The following is a 19,636-nucleotide window of genomic DNA, read 5'->3' on the forward strand; positions in this document are numbered from 1 at the left end:
ATTGCTAATACATAATGGGGTATTTCCGAAGTTAGGTACTCATAGACAAACAAACGTTTTAATCGAACGTTTCCCATTAAGAAGTCCAAAAGAACCTTTAAGTAAACTGTGTTTGCAATCAGCAGCTAGCAGTTCCCCCAGCTGAGAAGAAAAGCATCTTAGAACCATTCATCAGCGTGAAGTGTTATTCACGGGTGACCCCTAAATCTTGGGCTTCGTAGTAGATGCACTGATTGGGCGCTGCAGGAACGCACCGGTAATCTCCATCTGACAAAAAAGATAGGGGGATTTAAATCAGCTGTATGAGCAGAACCAATAGTCGTTAGGGGTGAGTGGTCCTTTTGTCAACCTAGCCAACGTAAAAGTTAACAATATATATTTGTACGTTTATAGTAGTAGAAAGTGCACAGCAGAGCCTGCTGTAATAATCTAATGTCAAAGTCCACCCCTATTTAGATGCTTTGATTGGTAAACTCTTCACCCTGCACTTTAGCAAGTGTGCCTGTCAGCTGCATCAAAGGGTTCGACTTGGGTTACAGTAATATTGTGCTGTAGACTAATTTCCCTGCATTTTCAACTATCACACTAGGTCACTGTCCCATTCCCCCGCCTCCTGTCTTCTAAAGAAAAGGACAAAAAAGAAAAGACACATGCACAGCTACACTATCGATACTGTATCTAACCGAGACCGAGTCATTTGAAGAAAGAAAGGGGGAATGCAGGGCAGATGTATTAATCCGTGCTACTTTTTCCATATTAGTAGTCTGTCTTTGCTCCCGTTTTTTTAACAGAGTGCATATGGGCAGAGATTAGGAGTGAAACAGCCAAACAGTTAAGTATATTCAGTTACTGTATGTTATAAGCAAGGACTCCAAGCTATACATGCTTGTAGCTGACGCCAGAGACCGGATCACGACACGATTGTTTAGCAGTACACTGGGAATATGAACAAGAATGGGGTAGGAGTATCATTCTGAGACGCCAGCAAGAGTGCTGAAACCGAAATTGTACAAGCAGACCTATTCCCATGTAGACGCTCAGACACTGCTCTCTCCCTCCCTCGCAGTCACGCACTTTCGTTAAACTTTTGCAATGCCTTTGTCAATGTTGGGACACTAACAGGAAAGGGATTAAGAAGGACAAGGTAAGGGCGCTCAGCGCTGCTTTTACTTTGTGTTATGCTATCACCATTCTGCTAACTGCATACGGCAGGAGTGTATAAAATAGCACGACTTTTTTTAAAATCCACCTGTAATAAAGTGACTTACTTTTGCATGTATCTGGAGCACATGTGACGATGTTTGTAAATGGAAGCATGCGAGAACGACTGGTGCAACCGAATACAGTTCAGTCTCATTTCATTGCATGGCTGTGGTTTTGTATCAGCTGCTAGAGCTGCTGCTGGCTGACAGAGCGCGCGGATGTAGTGCTCTACAGGCGGCAGCTACACTTTCTCGTGCTGCTTTACCTAGAACGCTTGCAATATTTTGGTTTCTGAGCCAGCTTGTTTTCAGGTGTAGGGCTATATTTGCAGCTAGCACCCAACAAGGTGTCTATAATGGAGTATCTATGTGATTACAGTTGCAGGCAGTATATGCAATGTTGTGGTACAGCGATCATTGTTTATGTGTGAAGTAGATTATAGGTGACCAGCTGAGCTATCCATTCCAGTCTAGGAGAGTTTGGTCAGAGCTGGAGATTGGGAGAGTGTCCTCCTGAGAGTAGAGTGAGGGCGTGATAGGCTGAATTATTATTCTGGATAGTGTGTTGGACTATAATATGTGCAGGTGTAAGGTGAACCCAGAGGTTGCATTGAAAGTGAATTTTCTCAGAGCCGGTAGTGTCAAGACCATGCCTGTTTGCTGCAGCAGTCAGTGATGACATGCTGTTACCCAATCAGCTGCTCGCTGTGGTTCCTGTTTCCACACACGGCATCCTCCGTTGTGGAAACAGCTGCACAAAGTACGTGTATGCAATAAGACGGGGGTCAAGGCACAGCCGCCGGTTTCATGGGCGATGCAGCGTGTTTTACATTAGGATATATCTATTAACGGGGGCCAGGGTCAAGGCAACTGCGACCCCCGTCCCTTTGTCATTCAAGTTTACAGTCGTACCTGTACAGTTATGTTTAAGAACCCAAACGTTGCTACTTCCTCGAAATGAATTTTGAAGCAAACATTTTCTCTGTTTGGCGTAGTAACTTAGTGATTGATGTATGAATGAAAGAAAAATCCCTCCAGCCCTTACGGTAAATTGTGCAAAAACAATGTTCTGATCCTGAAATGATCAGTCTTTCAGTGATAGCATTTTGTGTAATCGTGCTCGGGACAACACTAAATCAAAATAGATCAGTCCTGGGCTTTGTTGCCGATCATTATGTCAGACTAGTCACTGTCTGTCTGACAAAGGAGTATATCATTTTTTGTATTAGGACAACAAACTTTCTACCCGTCAGTTGTAAATTCTGCCTGTGAGAATAAGACGCAGAAAAGGAGTGTGGCTTGGCAGAATAGTGCCTGACTGTAATTAAATCTGTAAGCATTGGAAACGCATCACTGTTGAGACTTTGATTCTGACTAGATGAACTTGTTTAGGTTGATAGCATTATTTGTTGGGCAAAAAAATATTGTCTTAATAGTATTTTTCTAAATAAACTTGTTTGCTTTTCTTCCAGCTTTAGTGCCATTCAAAGCACGTGCAGAGAATGTAGGGATATTAGTATTTTTGCAAATTTACTGATTAGACGAAATCGATCTGGTTGTAAACGACTAAGGGTATACACAAATGCAAATAACTCAAACAGGTGGGACAACACTTCAGTTGCGGAATTCTAAGTTACCCGACAATGCAACTGATGTTTTCATGCATTCAGTTAAGTCACTGCCGGAGAACCTTAAATTCATTATGTGGATCAGCATAACTCCATCAAGACTGTTAGATAGTATGAAAGTTGTGTCAATAGCAAAAGGATAAATGCTGATTTTTACTGTTATTGCAGTAAAAAAAAAAGTTCATTTGCAGAGAAAATATATGAAAAAGGTAGTACCTCAGGTTTGGGATATATGCACTCATGCAACGTTCTTTTCTTGGGATGGGGTGCAGAACACGTACCAAAATATTTGTTTGTTGGTTTATTTGGGTGAACCATACCTCTCAACCTCTTAGAACAACCAACCTGGGCAAAGCCAAAACTACTGGGATGGGAGGAGGGGGCAAAGGACCCAAAATAGGGACGTAGTTAATAAATGTTTTTATAAACTTTATAAAAGTTGATAGAATAACAGGTTTTGCATCAGCATGTTTTTTTCTGAAGATTATTAACTCTGAAACTCAAACAACTGTCATTATTTAGTAACGTCAATCTTTAACGATTTAAAAGAAAACCAAGTTTTTTGAGGAACAGACTAAAAATATGAGACCAAAATCTGGTCATGCTGAAAAATGCTATGCAGTTGAGAGGTCTGGGGTGAACTATTAATTTATTTTAGCTTAAACTAATCACCTGCCTTTTCAAAAGTTTATTCTATACTCACTTTGCTACAGCGAATGTCTATGCACCGAAGCATGCCAGTTGAAAAGTTACATTATATATATATAGAGCTCTGTACCGTATTTTTGGAAAAAAATCACTGTTGCACATTATACTTGCTGCATCTGGTTCTGCATCATTATAGTGTTCATAGGAAACGGTGGGTTTGTTTTATAAACTACATAGTTGCAACCATCTTGATACAGTAAATTTAATGAAAATTATCTCACCTTTTATTTACATGTCACACCCCTTTGCCAAGAAAAAAAAAAAACAATGAAAACAGTAACTAGAACTCTGTGAAGTCAGCATTATAGAGAGCATCGTGTTACATAACTTTGAAGTAACACAATAGGCATTATATGTCTGAACTCCATATTTACAATAGATTTTATACAGTACAAGACAAGAGATTAGTCATAACTCTTGTTTTAAACTGAAGTCCTTTAACTCCATACATTTTTATTATAGCAGCAGTTATTTGATTTATGACTGGTGTGAAAACTAAGACAAGAGGAAAGGTGTGGTGTGGTATGCTGTACCAATGATATGCTTACAGCAAGTTTTGTTGTATATCTGTGGGAAAACACGATGTGTAAGAAACACTTAAAAGTCTATTCCCTAGTAGTTCCAGTTTGAACACTTATTCTAAGCTTTTCTTTTGGGATTTTTATATGAACAGATGGAAAAAAATACTGACAACATATTGATGCAGCTGCAGTTTTGAGAATGGGTCACTGACTAAACTTTGTTTAGGATTTCTGTGTCTCCAAAAACACTAAACTAAAAGGGAAATGGTTTTGAAGATGGATTAATTAGTAAAGTATTCAGGCCTCATTTCAGAATCTGGATAATGAATACTGAAATGCAGTTTGTTGAGTTAAGCAAGCATCAGTGTTTAGAAGAGCAGTGACTTGCAAATTATTTTTAAGACTTACTGTATATAACTGCAAAGAACTTGAAAACATGGAATAATTGCCGAGTAAATCAGCAATACTAAAAATGAATATGGTCACTACTCTCTATGTGAATGGTTTCCCCTTATCTCTTCGCTGAAACTAAAACAGAACACAAGGTGCTCCATGGTTAGCCAGTCATCCTCCTCTGGTTATTTCTTTTATATCCATTGTAAATTAGAACATGGAGAAAGACACCAAAAAGTGCACATTTGAGAAGTATACTCATTTTAACCAGCTCGGACAAATACTTTTATAGCTGTTTAACACATTCCAAAATAATTGTCTGAAGGAGAAACAGGCTTATCTTGTTAATAATGTGCTGATGTTAGTATTTAACTTACTGGCAAAAAAACGGTGTTACTTAATTAATTTACATTGTTTGCTTATTGGATCAGTGAAACAGTGTCCATTTCACAGCAGTGAATTGGGCTGTGAGTTACAGGACATTAAACTACATAATGAAATACATGTGCATGAAATTGGCAACTTACTCTCTCCATTTTTTTAGTGCAGGAAGTTAGCAAGGGCAGCCTTTGCAGTTTGCTTAATGATAATCCAGTTTTGACTTTTCTTATTTAATGAAAAACATATTCCATATTCTCGATGTCAGAGTTATTGTTAATATGTTATGGTCCTTATCTGGGAGAAAAAAATGTGATGCTTTTTTTTTGGGGGGGGCTGTAAATTTGTGGTCAGGGTCTCTTGTTATATGAAACATAATAATATATTAACCTGGGTGTATTAAACAAATGCAGATAAAAACAATGCTGTCAGTTAAATAGCCACTTAAAAGTGCCTCAGGGTCAATAAATATATATTGAAAAAAGCAACTGTACCTCAGAAACATTTATTTCATTCTTCTGGTTTCAAAAACCTGATTAATAGAAATGTCTTCAAACCTGATTTATTTCATACTTTTTCATACAAAGCATTACCATTATGAAGCGCATTTTATAATTGAGATTAATGTTTCTTTGCAAAGAAGTGGGTTTGAAGGCTGCATTCATTTTGAGTACTGCTGTAATCAATTTTAGATGCAGCATTTCACCAAGGATCAGTCGGCATCCAAACCTGCCTGATAATTTAGAATTAACCTGATGATTGATAGCTGCACTTCTCGATCCTGAAGCACAATTTGTTTTAGAGCAAGGCTTTGGGGTTTCCTCATAGTATATAACTATTCCTTGTGAAGCCATGTACATGTACTTCCAAGACATGGCAGGGTATCAAGGTGACCTCTCTGGGACCCAGTCAAGGTTAAGTGCAACACAAGCGATGTTAAAGAGGGGTCAACGAAACTGTGAGCTCCCTTTGCTTTGCTTTGTCATTTTGTATAGTATCTGTGCATTTATATTTAAGGATGAGGACGTTAATAATACTGGTTCCTCAATATAAGTGTAACAGATATGAGCCTGAGTTTTTTTTAACTCCGCAGTATGTAGTATCTTCTTAAGGTGAGTCTGGAAGTCAGAGTGCATGAATTGAATGTTGGGCACAAATTGGTTGACAACATTTGATAACATTCAAAACATTAAACTGTGCTGCCCTTTTTAAAATAAGTAAATATACATTTTTTTGCTTTCCTTATAAAATATATCACATTTTTATAGAACTAGTACATCTGTTAAAAAAAAAACGGAGGAAAAGTCTGATATTCTCTGTTTTAAATTATTGCACTCTTCACGGCTTGAAATGTGAAATCAGTTTCCTGGTCTGATACAACAATTCCTACTTATAGCCTTCAGCGTGGGGACAAACCTGAAAAGCTTGTACCGTTGAGCTAGCTCCAGCTGTACATACGTAGGCATGCATTTTGTAAGCTAATGCATTTTGCAAAAAAAGGTAAACATATGTACCCACAGGATATTTTTCAGTCAGAACATCCCTAAGCTAATTTGGCTACATAATAAGTTTGTGCCTAGTACAGGTATTTCATGGTTTTCCCTGCCAGACGTATTATTTTATGAGTAGATTAATATACTTATAATGTATGCGTTGCATATTTTCATGAAAACTAAGGTATATATGGTGGATTTCTCACTACTCAATACCAGAGTAGTTACTAATGACTGCAAGCCTGGGAAACTCTGGTGTAATTTCAGTGTAACTTAAACAACACAGAACACTGTGTGTACAGCAGAACGGAATTCTCATTTAGTGTGTTACAGTGAAGTACAAAGGGGACTCATTTTTTTATTTTTATTTTACAAGTAGGTGGATTGAAATAAATTTAGCTACAGCCTTGTACAATTACATAAAAAAGGGAAAAACATAAAAAGTACTGAATAAGTCAGAAGCTGTGGTACAATTATATTCCTAGTGATCTTCATAGCACCATAGAAAAACTTCCTAAGTGAGCTGCAGACCTCCCTTCGTACATGACTGAATGACAGAACCATTTGACCAGTTTGGTATGTATTCTAATATTGACATGCTCAACTTTGTTTTCATAACTGACATTTGTTTTTTGCACATAGAACAATAAGGCTAAAGTTTATAGCATTTAAACAACTTGTTCTCTTTCAAGATTCAGTGTTGTGTTCGTTATGCAGTTGGTCTTTTAAGTACTGTTTTCAGATTATTTTGTCTTACCTGGCAAACAAATCTTTACAATATTTCACATAGCAGACATTATTTGTTTTGCTGATGTTAATTCATAGAAGAGTTGCTTAACTATAAAGCAGTGATTTCCTCTTCTCATAGAACAGAAATGACAGCTACAGATATGTTTCTTTTACACTATAGTGATTGTAATGGGCTACCCATTCTGTCAGTTTTACTCTTGAAAGAGCCTCCTATAACTGGCATTTCCCTATGTATATATTCATAATGTCATCTCAATTTAACTTATCTGTTTTGCATCATTGGTTTGTTTTCCTTTTGAATTATGTCTTCTTACATATTTGAACTGTATTTGGGGCGTCCAATGTAATCATCTGCTATGAATAAATATGTAGGGGTGTTTAAAAAGAGGGGCACAAGTGCATCTCTATGGTTTTGGGGAAAGTAGGTATTTGTCTATTATGAGATATTCTAACCTGAATAACAAAAGTCTAAATGGGTCATAAGGTGATAGGCTAAAAATAAAGACTATGGTAAGACTGCAGTGGCATTTTGCTGGTTTTGCTCTATATATTATGCATGTGTAGCTGAATGTGGGAACCCAGTGGAATTAATGACAGTGCTATGAAAGAAAAGAATGATCGTGTCAAGGATGTGCTCCTCACCTGCTTTACTGATTTTTTTTTTCTGCATATCAATCCAGGTCAGTTGTTTTAAATTCTGCTACAACATGGAATTTTATTCACTTTTTCTCCTTCTTCTTTGTCTGTTAAAACTCTTTCACTATTAATATGTTGATCGCTGTAAGTAATTAGTTAATTTGCTAACAGTAATCTTTGCCTATTTTCTGAGAAGGATGTTAAATATATTCAGTTGCTTGCAAGATTTCTGAAGTAGACATCTCTCTTCAGTTCACTGGGTACCACAGACTCTTTCCACAGGTTTGCATTTTCTAGATTATGAACTAGGAGATAAATAGATCATGCATCTCTGGGTAGTTTGTTAGCAGTATGCTGGTCTGTTGCATAATGTGGTAAGAGTGTGTGTGTGTGTGTGTGTGTGTGTGTGTGTGTGTGTGTGTGTGTGTGTGTGTGTGTGTGTGTGTATTTGCATGTGTTTATCTGCATGTGCTCACAAGTGTGTGCATATGTCTGTGTCTTTGTGTTTTTTTTAATTAACTCATAAGGAATGCATTTTTATTGTTGATTAGCTCTGTTACATGAAATACACAATCATTTTGCATTTATATGGTGCTTTAACATTTGACATTAAAACTGAGGGATCTAATTATATCACTGTTTAAAGTGGGAAGTTATGAATGATTGGTTTTAATAAAGAAGATGTATTGCATTTATACACAAGGTTAGCATCTTTTCGTATACTTGTCCCCCTCATCCTCCAGATTGTTTGTTGCATCTTTGTGCATTTTTTTAGGTGTAACATTTATTCTGTTTGGAATTAGATGTATACGGAATTAAGCAAGACCATCTGTTAATGTAGCAAGTATGCAACAGTTCTAACAGTGCATGCCAGGAGTACTGAATACTGCAGAACTGAATGACCCTCAAAATATTTCTGATGAGTATATTCAGTCAGAAACCCCATTTTATTTTTTTTGAGAGTAAATATTCTGCCATTCCAATGATAACATTTCTGTAGCTGCCTTTTTCATAGTTCTTCTCTATATGTCTTTCTTGATGAGAGACTATGCTTCGTTTGTGCTATTAGAATTTTTGTCATAGCTATAGTACTTAATATTACCATGCGGTGTAAAGACTATGCACTTGTTCACATTGTCACAGTTATTGCCACTGATATAAATGACATAAGACGATGGTGTTAAAGGGTACTTATCTTTGTGGAATGGTGTTTATTGCTGTTCTTGTACTCTTTATGTGTATTGCTACAATATACTCATTTTTGTGGTATACTGTTTGCTGTCTGTATTGCATTCAGTATGAAAGGGCATTGTTAATATATACTTATCTCTGATGTTTATTTTCAGTGCTGTACTCTGTCATATCATAATGCCATGTTTTGATTTTAAGCATTTCGGATCACGTTCTGTGTATACATGGTTAGCATTTTGTTTATCACCTATCGCTCTGACCGCTATTTTCTTCTTTCTGCGTTATAATCTCCTATGTTACTATTACTCATGTATTATGTAAGTAAGAAGGAAAATACTTCTTTATAGCTAAACGTACACTCACTTATGGAGCCATTTAATAATTTAATATCTCACTGAAAAATGTAACGCTAAGAAGTGCTGTAAGTTTGATAGACAACTGAACTCCATTTTCAGAAGTTTCAAACTTCTTGTGAATTTCTTGCAGCAGAAAGGTGTGTATGTCTTTTTCCGCATGCAATAGTTTTAATTAGGAAGATGCACATATGACTAATGTTTTTAAATTTACATAATTAGATATTTTACCCATTTGAAGCGAGTGTCAGGATATAGCATAATACAGATGTAAAAGCAGGTATATATCGTTACGATCTGTAAAGCCAGTACATTGCGTAAGGCTGTACAAAATTAGACCAAGAGACTTTCTGCTGACCCTATGGAGCCCATTTCACTCATTTTCGTATCACTGAGTGAAATACTGAAATGGACCCTCCTTCGTGTGCTTCATTCATTCATTAGAAAGCACACAAATGCTTAATAAGCATGTTTCCATTTAAGCATATCTTAAAAATTGTAGGACATAACATGTAATTATTTTTAAATTTAGTAGTTTTCTGATATAAAGATCACATGTTTAGATGAACTCTCAGTCTTTATTGCCTAAGAATGATTAATTTGATTTTTCTTTCTAGAAACTTTCATTTTGTGTTTGATGAAGCAATAGTCATATTAAGTAGGTGTTAGATAACTAGGAATGTATTTTATCAGCTTTTCACAAGCACTTGACATAAGATGGCATTCATCCCTTAAGTGTAATGTAAAATTAAACAGCAGCGGCCTGCTGGAGTTGTTGCGCGAGCTCGCTGCTCATTGGAGCTTCCTCTCAGAATAAAACCTATTTGTGCAATGTGTATTTTTCTAGCTTCAATGCACCGAACTTCCATATGAAATCTTATGAAAAATTCATAATGATGTCTTCCACAGAGCACTAAAGGGTGCCATTAGGGCACCTTCTAAAAATACTTTTTATGCCTAGCATGGAAAAAAAAGTGTTAAAATATTCCACTTACATAAAGCTAATAGACAAATGTGGCTTGATGGGTGGATAGCAGCTTCGATGTCCTTTCTTTCCATGGGGGATTGATATGGCACCATCTGTGAGACTTGACATGAACAAGGCATCTTCCTCTAGTTGTAATAGCATAGAACTGCTGTCAGTAGAGAAGTAAGTGCAGCCTTTGAATTATGCCACAACGAATATTTTTATGCTGTGAAATATTATGCTGTGCTCTCTCTACACCCCACTTCTGATTATTGCCTTTCTTCTTCATTTTAATTGTATGACAACTGACTTGCACATGCCAAGTCGAATATTGCTAATTATGTTCTACTTCACAGCTAGTAGAAAAACACTAACACTGGTCAAAAGCATGTAATTTTTTTCTTCAGAGAACTCATGAAAAATATTGTCATTTTTGTTATTAGAGATACATTCTTTTCTGTAACATTCATAGTGTACCAAGTTACTGTTTAATATTTTGAAGTCTGGATTTTACAACATGTAGTGGTATTTTTTCATTACTGATAATCTGAGTAAATGCAGTGATCTACAAATAATTAGCTCTGTTTGATTTACCAGCATTCAGAATCTTTCATAGCAAATTGTGTTTGCTATATTAATTTAGAAGAAACACCTTTTACTATTATGAAATATCTCAGACTGCAGTCAGGCATGCAGAGCAAGACAAGTTGCTTTTTAAATGATCATATTTAATGGATAATTATTGTGAACTTACACAAGAATAACAATAATATTATACAGCATTTGGGACAGAAAGTTTTGTAGGTCATGTGTATCATTTTAGCATCCCTTGCTAGGCTGCATTAGGATCAGACATAGTCTATAACCCAGGATGATATGCTGACTTGCATATATGCTTTCTAACCACATTTTACGCATATTCCAAATTCAAGATTCTTAGCTTCTTAAACAGAACTTTCCATAATATTTTTCTGAAGCCTGATACGATGTCAAGGAACAATGTTACAAACAGGCTAGGGAAATGAACTATTACATTTTAAGTATTCATGCCTGGGTTTATGTGCTGTAAAAAAAATAACTTGCTTTGACTGGTGAATAGACCAAACATATATAATGTACAAATGTTTAAGCAAGAAACTGATGCTTCTGTGTAGTGTTACAATTTTCAGTAATTTTTTTTTAGAAAGTAAGCAGACTGAGAAATGTATAGTACGGAGCTTAAACCAACCGTGCTTCCCAAATTCCTGCAGTCCACTGTTTAAACCCTCAAAACAGCAGTATTCTGAAATAGAAGGAGACAGTTTTAATGAAATGGACTGCACAGCACCTGACATGTGAAGCAAAACCTTCTAAACTGTTTGGGTTGGATTTTTATATAATGTAAACTAATTCCTTAGGTTTTGGACCCATGCAGAGCTCAAAATAAAATGCAAAAGATGAGTTAAAATAAATCTGAACCCATGGTACACAGATAGTTTCAAAATATGTTCTGATTCTTGATATTTCAAAAATGATGTCATTTTAGTTACTGTTGAGTGAATCAATTGCTACTTCATAACATCCTGTATTCGTTTAATGTCACTCTCTCATCTGTGATATTTTGCACTTTATAGACATTTTTCTAAAGACTTTAGACTGTATTGATAAACTTTGTGTCTTGGTATCAAATGCCTTGAAGGACACTTAAGGCATGCAAATGTTTGGGACAGAAACACAGATGACTGTTAAAGAAAACAGAGGTGCTTAATGCTTCTTCTCTGCCATTGTAGGTGCATATGTGTGTGTGTGTGTGTCTGGCTCTGTTTGTGGGTGTCTGGGTGTGTGTCTGTGTGTGTATGAATGAATAGATGTATATGTGTGTATATGTGTGTTTATATAAATTTATGTATATATTTCTCTTTCTCTCTCTCTATATATATATAAATATGTATATGTATATATATATATATATATATATATATATATATATATATATGTATATATATATATATATATATATATATATATGTATATACGTATGTGTATATATATATATATATATATATGGGTCTACTTTCTTTAGTTGAATCTCATTTCAATTAATTTCATTTCACTGAACTGAAATTAGTATGTATGGCACTGTGTAGAGTACTGTAAGGCAAGTAAAATGTATATACCCTTTTACCCACTGTAGTCCAATCCTGGAGTTAGTATATATAGTTGGGGGGCATAGCCCCCACTTTGTTTTATATAGTATTTTACCAAAAACTTCAAAACAATACATTTTAAACAATAGACATGCACAGTTGCAGCACCAATGACGAACTCTCTCCAGAAGACAGTATGTACTGAAACTAAGTGGGGGGCTATGCCCCCCACACCCACCAATGTGCAGGCTGTGCCCCCACACCCCCCTAACTATATATATTAACTCCAGGATCGCACTACAGTGGTGAAAAGGGCATATACTCTTTACTTGCATTACAGTACTCTACACAGTGCCACATATACTAACTGCAGTTCAGTGAAATGAGATTCATTGAAATGAGTTTTCAGTTATTTGTGTTTTCCGCGATGTCGTTGGGGTGAAATGAAATTAAGTAAAATGAGATTGAACGAAACAAAGTAGACTCATATATATATATATATATATATATATATATATATATATGTATGTGTGTGTGTGTGTGTGTGTGTGTGGGAGGTCATGGTAATGTTTCCAAAATAACAGTTTCTTAAGACTGTTGTTCTGGGTGATCATTTCTGTGGAAAAATAGTGAAGATGTAGCTCACATGGAGCAAAGTCACAGAGTAGATTGGCATGCTTATGGGTGATGGCTATAACATGTGTCCCTGGAGTGAAAGCTTACTGTATTTATGTATGCTGAGAGTCTACAAAATGAGAAATTTGAGGGTAATACTGAGCTAAACGTGAAGTTCAGTGTTATTTTACTTTAGAAATGAACATCGCATCTTTGTAATGTAATCATCTTGATCTGGATGTGTACAGAACGAGCTGTGTTCCATGTGTTCAGCTGTAACTGCTGACGTTACGATGGCGATATCTAAATTCTCTGAGCCTGGGTATAGGCAAGATCTCATTCACTTTGGATGGGACTACAGCATATTTAGTGACATGCTGTGTTTCCAACATGTGTAATGCTGAACATTAATACATGTCCACCTTTAATAATGTATGTGTATGTATGTTTGTTGCTTTTGGCTTGCATGTTATACCTTTAACTTGCATCACACAGTAAAAAATTAAATTGTTACTTTGCAGTAAGAATTGGTCAAAGCTAAATTTTATATTCCATGGAGCCGATTCATTTCCATGCATGTATACGTATTTTCTTAGGAGCGCTGAAGAAATGTCTTAAAGTAAAGCAAGTCTGTCATGGCTTCTCTGTCCCTTGTCTGCCATATTCCTATATTTACCAGTCCTTAACATACTCTTCCCTTCCTCCCAGAAAGAGTAGTGCAATCTAAGACCTAAAGAAGTTAAACCAAAACAAGGAACATTTAGTCTGTTTTTGTTTGTACACTGGGTAATTTGTCTGCCATATCTAGTAAGAAACTATAGTTGTCCTACAGTTCTGTGTCTACATATTCATACACAGACTTTCGTAGCAATGAATTGTCTTTTAGAACAAGCACACCAATCCTGTAACCAAATGAATAGCTATCTAAAAATAACTACATTTTGTCTTTAAAAACTTCAGTTGTATGTCTGACACCCAGTTTTACAAACATTTTAGTACATCCCTTTTTTGGATATAAATGTCAGTGTGTGAAGCTTTGTCAGTGTTAAGTAGTGCATTGTTGTGCGTGATATTTATCATACCATCGACATTTTATGCCATAAGCATTCCTGAATAAAACCCCAAGAGATCTCTGTAATTTGAGGGGTGCTGTTGCTAATGTTACATTCTCAATTATAAAACTGCATGGCCTATTTTCACTTAAGCAGATTTTTTGATCCAGTCAGTACTGTCTTCGATACCTAAAGCATTTTATTGTGATCAAAGTGCTTCTATGTAGCGCACAGTTTTATGGTGACTGTTGACATTTGAAAAAATGTCCAGTAGGGATTTACTATCAGAAAGGACATCCTGGAAACAATATGACATTAATGAATATTTTAACAGCATCTTTTGTATCATCACTGTGAAGTACTTCAACTCCGCAAATCAAGGACATTTGTTTTAATACATTGGTGCATTATTATTTTGAGAAGCATTTTTTGTTCCAAGTTGAGAGTTTAAGCTGATGAAGGCAGCTATTTGCATATTTTGTTGACTATTGAATGAGTCCCAGTATTCACCAGTATTTAGCTAAAAACATTGAAGTAGGACTGCAGAAGGCTGTTCAAAAGTTCACAGAAGTTGCCATTATGGTGAACTTAACGAATGCTTTCACACTAAGCATGTTTATTAATAAAAGGAAACAGTGCCAGTTTATACATTCTAATGGATTTGATTTGTTATTGTTACAGCTGATTTAAAAAGCACTATCACCTCAGAGTAAAATTATGAATTTCTTTTCTTTTTTCTTTTTTATTGTGTTGTTGAGTACACTGTGACTCATTTCTGACCTATTCACACTTCTTTGTTGGAAGTCTCTTTTTCTTTTAGAGTTTGGAAATATAAAACAGTAATTCTGTTTAATGACTTAGGTTTACATTTCTTCTTGTTTGTTAGGTGTATCTTTTCTCTGACGGCATGTAATTGTTTGATGCATCATTGTTCAATTCAGACATATATGCTAATAAAATTACCCTCCGATCCTAAATTAGAAAACAATGCTCCATTTGTTGTTTTGCAGAGAGTAAAACACTTAAATTTTGAAACACTAAGTAGAAATATTTAATAATTATTCTTCAAACAGCATAGCCAGACAGTAAATATTTAATAATAAATTTTCAAGCAACATAGTCACACAGTGTATGCTATTAAAGCAGTAAGCATAACAAGGTGTGACTAAATTAAGAAGAGGGGAGATTTGCCCTTAAAAATGAAACCATTGTTGTAAACGTTACTGTCATACATAATAATTGAGATATTTATTGCAGTCATACAATGGGGTCATTTAACTGCTCAGGAATTTTAAACAATATAATTGTTTAATATTCACTGCTTTACTGGTCAGGTGAACTCACTTTGAAGATACAGCATCGATAAAGATTAGAGGATATGAGGTCGCCATAGCATGATGCACTTGTATATATATATTTATATATGTAAATACATCCATGGCCAGTGTGGTGTCTTTATACATGTCATGCCACAAGTATATTGGGTGTTTTGCTTTTCTGGTTTTCTTTTCTTTTCTTTTGCAATTAATAATGTTAGTTATTTTGTCTGTTGGGAATACTTTGCTGGTAGAGTTTGCAAAACTGTGGAATGTTGGCTTTAATCTTTTTTTTTTTGGTGGGGGCTGAATGGTTGCTACCATTACATGACAGATGTCAATCTCTTATGTGTGTTGAATGTGAGAACTGGGTTTTTGTTTCCCATCTATAATGATGTTTATCCAGTCGGGACAATGTATGGCCTAATAAGAGACTGCATTGCTTTCTGCCGTATTAACCAAATGCAAATGTGTAACTTGCACTTACAAGATTAAAAACAAGAAATAAAATGAAGTGTTGCTCTTCTTTGATTAATAACACACAACTGTGAAATGCCTTGCTGCCATTAGACAGTGGCTTAGTTCTCATAACAGTGTATTTTTTTAAGCTTTCCTACACACAATGATGTAACTGTAATTTGTGTAACATAATTACTTATCTGTGGATCCATAGAAGTTCACTTCTGTGAATATGCAAAACCTCCTCTGCTAGGTATATGCAATAGCACTAGTGTTTTAAATGCAGGTGAAATGAAAGCTACCATACCACCTTCCACCACAAAAGGCTTTCCTTCCTAGATAGCACTGATACGATGAAAAGCATTGAAACTAAAGAGTATCCGACATTGTTCTACCGCAGTTTTTGAACAATTCATAGGTGGGTAGAAGTGGCATGTGCTGATACTGTTAAGCATTTTCGGTGCAGAAATAAATCAGAGCAGTGAGTACACTGCCTGGCAGGTATACTTCAGCAGTGGGTTTAGCATGTTGGCAGTTTGATGATTTGCAGTGTTTGTTCTGCATAGAAGGTTCAGTGTGAGATGACCACTGAGTGACTCAGAGAGGGGAACTGTCAGCAGATTACATGGCTTATCGGTCAATAAAGGCAGGAGGAAGAAAATTAATGACATTATCAGGCACTGGTAGTATGAATAGTTAATCAGACAGAATAAAAAATGTATACTGATCGGCACTTAGATAATCAGGGTGTTCAGTGGCTTCCTGACATTGTTCACCAAGAAAAGGGCGATGCCTTGACAATGGTTAGTACAATTTATTCAACATTGGGGGGAGGGGCAGAAACGTAGTATGATATAACTGAGGTTCTGATTGATACTTCTTAAATCTCTTTCCTTACCTCACCTGAAGGACACCACATACCTAACCATAGACTACCACAGGCAACAAGACGGATGTATAAATATAAGCTGGTCTGTATTCTGACTGCAGTATTCCTGACTGGCAACAAACTCTGTTTCTTTCCCAGTGAGTGCTCCCAACATTCGTAATTTACTTTCAGTATTAAGAAACATTTTAAACATTTATCAGTAGTTGCATACTTTTATTTTAAACAGGTTCTTTGTATAGTTCTATAAAATACATTTAAAAGCGCATCCCATTATTATCAGCCACACAAATGGGGAAAAAGTAGTAACCAGGCAGTCAGATAATGGAGTTGCAGTTTTTCCTCTGTAGGTGTTCAAAGCCGGCAGTTGTGATGAATTCCCAAATTTCATTTTGCTGAAGATAACTTTAAATTATAGGTATATTAGAATTTTATGCTTTGTTTACTGGAGATGTAATTTTTGTCATGAGACTTGACAGCATGAGTCTGTACTGTTTATCCCGTGTAACAACTAACTTTGTCCGAAGGCATTCTGAAATATTTTTGTAATTATGCATTTGAGCAATAGTTACATTGCAAATTAGTGACATTCATGTACTTTTCTTTAGTTCCATTAACAAACAGATAATTACAGCCTCAGATACAACAAATTAAATTTATGTCCTTGCCTTTAATTATGTTCACAGCATTTTCAGGTTTTCATACCTTAGTCCTAAAGTTTCAAGGATTCATACGTGTATACTAGATTAATGACCAGTTGGGCCTTTATAAGCCTAGCCAAGCATCCCAATTGTATTCAGCTGATTATGTGCCTTGGAGGTTATTTTAACTGGTATATGTAAGCTAGGACAAGGTTTACGGGCTGCCTGTGTCCATTAGAGACATAGGCACTAGACCTGAAGTGCATTCCCGATGTCTTACCCGCTGGTTCAGGTTTTCAGGATTAGGGAAGAGCTCTGCTTCACATAGATGAGAAAGCTGATCTAGAGAAGTGGAATTCTCTCAGACATATAACTGTCTCTTCAATGTTTCCTGTTTATGTTGCAAAGTTTAAATCACTAGATCAAGTAATTCTGATGCTATTTATTTTGTGGATATGCAAAAGGACCATTGGAGTGGGATCCAAGGATGCCTTGTATGCCAGGCATAGATCGCCTCTCAACAGTCTGTAGGAAACAGAGTATAGAGGTATGGCTTTAAGGCAATCTGCATAGGACATGCTGTTTATGACCTGTATTATTTTTGTGAGGAACCCCTGTGGATGTTCCAGTTGTTACATGTGCCTGGTCAGGTTCATATTGAAGGGAACATTGTACTCAATGATGGGCCTGATAAGGGCCGAATACAGAGGAATGATGGCTTCTTTGGACCTAAATGCCATACCCTTGCTTATAAGTTAAGCAGCGTGCAATGATTTCCTTACTATGTTAGACACATATTGGTCGAAAGCCAGATTACTTTCTATTTGCATACCCAAATCTACTGTTTTTTTTTAAATGCCACTGTCTTATTCTTACCTGTAAATCAGATATCGCAAAAACTAGTGGGATCTCCTGTTTTCAGTCTATTAAAACTTGAGTCTTTCCCCTTCCTAGCTGGCTGCCTAATACCCAGTTTGTCAAAATATCAGCATACTTCAGTGTTTCTTTTAGGAACCTCTCTCAAAATGCTGCAAACAAAAGTCCATATTGTTGTCCATAGTTTCTCTTTCTTTGCCCCATAATTTTGGGAAACTCTTTAGTCCATCCTAAAATAACTTCATTCATACATTGAATTCAGTTCTCTTTCTGAATTTTGAGATTCCACAATGCAAGAAGATCTGACAAGTTAAGTACGATTGCACAGCTGTAGCAGTGAAGTGTGAAATTCATTGTTGAGCATTCAAAGCATTTTTTTCAGAAGACACAGCCCCTGAATCATAACAGTATGGCCCCACATCCCACTACATGTACATTATAACTCCCAGACTGCCTACCATCAGAGAAGGGGAATTCTTTGGCATGCAACACTTTCAGATTTCCTCAGTTGCACTTAATTTCCTGTCATTTTGGGACTCACACTGTTGGGTCTCAAACATACAGTGGGAACCCATTAAATCTGGATTAGAATTAACAATTCACTTTTAAAACATGTAAAGAGTACCTACTTTCATATGCCAAATATTCCTTGACCACAGCTTTTACAAACCATGCCCACAGTCTATTTCTTTAAAATGTATTCAATTAACATTCTCTACAGATTAACTAAATTACCATTTCACTGAAATCCACCCCATCTTCTCCCCCACCAGTTTTTTCTTTTTTTTTTTTCAAATTGTTGCAGATAGTTTAGCCTAAGTAGTCTATTTGCCCACTCTGCTCCATTTTTTCATCATGTTTGTATGGAAACACATTCTCCTAACTATGAACAATCCAAGACTGGTTCCTCCATTTTTGCAATTGTAGTATTTTATGAACTTGAAAATTTCTTATGCATTCTTTAAATGGATTGCAGCATCTCCCTTATCAAATATGAAAGATGAATATTTTTTTTCTCTTCATTTTATGGGCTGTGTTATCTCTACCCTTGTCGAGTGACTTATTTTTTTTCTTACTCACCAGGCTGATCTGAATGAAGCTGGCTTACCAAATAGTTGTTTAATCCATTCTTTTGGGTCCATGCTGCACAGGTGTAGAAACTGACAGTTCATTCAGTGTCACTGCAAGGGTGCTATTCTGTTCTGTTTTCATTCAGAATGAATGGGAGCTCTTTAGCCTGTCAAAACAATTTCATAATAAATACCATATGCACTTTGCGTGACCTGCCTGAAACATTAGTATGCACTAAAATCATTTCTAAATTATTTCAAATGCCATTCATCAATTTTAGCATGACCCGCTGTCAAACTGGGTAGCTCAATTAATTTATGCATATGGCAGACGCTGCAGAGGTTAAAGTTGCGAGCTGGAGTTCCTATGGTGCA

General features: G+C 36.1%; 1 protein-coding gene across 8 annotated transcripts in view; it reads left to right on the top strand.

The window, feature by feature from the left end:
* The first annotated feature begins 561 nt into the window (after nucleotides 1-561).
* The window catches only part of TENM3 (teneurin transmembrane protein 3), a 3,803,041-nt gene continuing 3,783,966 nt past the window's right edge, over nucleotides 562-19,636 (top strand). For 6 of the 8 annotated variants that reach the window (XM_044062527.1, XM_044062530.1, XM_044062531.1 and 3 more), the window contains exon 1: nucleotides 562-1,144. The gene's annotated coding sequence lies outside the window, so the exon portion shown is untranslated. The remainder of the gene's footprint in view (nucleotides 1,145-19,636) is intronic. The other 2 variants (XM_044062533.1, XM_044062536.1) reach the window with 1 other exon arrangement.

This window comes from Protopterus annectens, chromosome 2.part1, assembly GCF_019279795.1.
Source record: "Protopterus annectens isolate FY-2018-M chromosome 2.part1, PAN1.0, whole genome shotgun sequence".
Taxonomy (NCBI): Eukaryota; Metazoa; Chordata; order Ceratodontiformes; family Protopteridae; genus Protopterus; species Protopterus annectens.